Source organism: Poecilia formosa, unplaced genomic scaffold (genome assembly GCF_000485575.1).
Source record: "Poecilia formosa unplaced genomic scaffold, Poecilia_formosa-5.1.2 Scaffold330, whole genome shotgun sequence".
In the NCBI taxonomy this organism is placed as follows: Eukaryota; Metazoa; Chordata; class Actinopteri; order Cyprinodontiformes; family Poeciliidae; genus Poecilia; species Poecilia formosa.
This window is the reverse complement of record NW_006800269.1, coordinates 28612-30505: the sequence shown is the minus strand read 5'-3', so window position 1 is coordinate 30505 and position 1894 is coordinate 28612. Positions and strand designations below refer to the sequence as shown.

At 38.4% G+C, this 1894-nt stretch overlaps 1 long non-coding RNA gene across 1 annotated transcript in view; it reads right to left on the bottom strand.

The window, feature by feature from the left end:
• LOC107833112 (uncharacterized) overlaps positions 1-1643 on the bottom strand; it is a 13420-nt gene extending 11777 nt beyond the window's left edge. Inside the window, exons 1-2 of the long non-coding RNA XR_001658820.1 lie at positions 1632-1643; positions 887-894 (exon numbers count right to left, since the gene is read on the bottom strand). This is a non-coding gene — a long non-coding RNA (uncharacterized LOC107833112). The remainder of the gene's footprint in view (positions 1-886; positions 895-1631) is intronic.
• Between the last annotated feature and the right edge of the window lie 251 nt (positions 1644-1894).

Genomic DNA, 1894 nt, shown 5'->3' with positions numbered 1-1894 from the left:
AGTGTGAGAGCCACTGTCCAGGATGAAACATCGAAGATCCATAAATATATCGAGGACAAAGCCTCAACGGACAATGTGCTCAGCGAATGTCTGAGGCAATGGGGAACAGAAGCCGAGGTGCTAGAGGAACCATCAGGGGAGGACAAGCCCCTACATGGGTTGTACCACCGACAAATAACTGAAGTGGCTGATATCAGGAAATCCTTCCAATGGCTGGAGAAAGCTGGACTCAAGGACAGGACCCGAGCTCAGAGGATGAAAGAGAGAGACCACCCGAGTGTGAGAAGGGAGAGATATATATATATGTATATATATAAACACTGGTGTTTCTAGCAAAATGACAAAATGGGAAGGAGTAAGAAAGATGTAGAGCAGCTATTGCTATCCAGTCCAGATCAGAAAAAGTCAGAAGCTATTCAGAACGAACTGGTCAGATCAAAGACTCTTCACTTTATTAATCTGGCTGAATTTCTACTTATTTGCCATCTGGTTTCTATAGAACCAGATAGCAAAAAAAAAACAAAAACAAAAAAAAACAAGGGCAACAAAAAAAGTGATGAACTCAAAGTTTTGGTCATCTGTAAACTGTGATTAGTTCTTGGTAGTCGAGTAAAACCTGAACAAAACCGAAGATGCTTTCTGATCTGTGGAGATCTTTAAGCTTAATACTGAAACATCAACATTCTTTACTTAAACCTTTTACTGCAGTTTTTATTCAGCTTTGCTAACATACCTGTGTTGGACCGCGATCTGAGCCGGGTCACATACTCGGGACTCCTTTGGGGTTGTGCAGTTGTATTCTGTGTACAGACAAAAAAAAAAAAGATATAAAAAAAATTCAATAAAAAAAAAAATCTGCTCCAGAAATCTCAGCTTTCATCTAAACTGAAACACCTTCACCTTGTTCCACTTTGAAAATCATAGTGAAATCCACTTCCTGACACCAGCTGACTCACATCTGCAAAGCTGTCAGAAAAACCTCTGAGTACGATTTAGCTGAGTCATCACCACCACTAACTATGACATCAGCAATAAAACGGCTAGACGTACACACACACACACACACACACACACACACACACACACACACACACACACACACACACCTGTGATGACATACAACCAGAACAATTTAGGCTTTTCTAAAAAAGTAAGTATTTTGTTATATTACAGAGCAACTTTCATCCCTTCACGTTTTTAAAGAACATCGTCTGTGACGACGGAGTCCTGAGCTCATATTTTCTTCAGCTCTGTGACGCCTTTCACACGACAAAACGGCCATGCTGGATTTTTGTAGGTAGGTTTGATCATCAAACGTTGACTGAAAGGAAATCGTTTTAAAAGTAAGAAAAGTAAGAAAAGTAAGAAAAGTAAAGGACGACCAGTCTGTGTTATCATTTGTCCCCTGTGTTGTGTATTTGTTCAGTGTTCTCCAAAGACGCATAAAGTGCCACTTTGACTGGAGAAGCATAATCTGATGCTGAAAAAATATATTTTTTTAAAAAAGCAAACCTTTAATTTGAAAACATTTTTAGTAAGTGGGGAGGGGAAATTCCACGTTAAGAATTCTACTTTTTAAGTGTGCGCCACATATCAGTGCCTGTGACAGAGGTTTTGTAATGGCTTTCTACTCACAAACTGTCTCAGTAAGAGGTTTGAAATCTGCAACTTCACTGCCTCTCAGCTGGATCTTTTACAATGATTCCTAATGTCTTTCATTAAAAATGAAGAACGAGCTACTGTTTTTAAATATAGATATATTAACAACTGCGGGTTTCAGAAGAGTTTCAGGTTTTTTTTCATTGAATAATTTTGTTTTCTTGTAAGTAGAAAACTATGTGCGTTTTCTTATATCATTTTCCACAAATGTCAACCTCCCAAAGAAGAAAACATA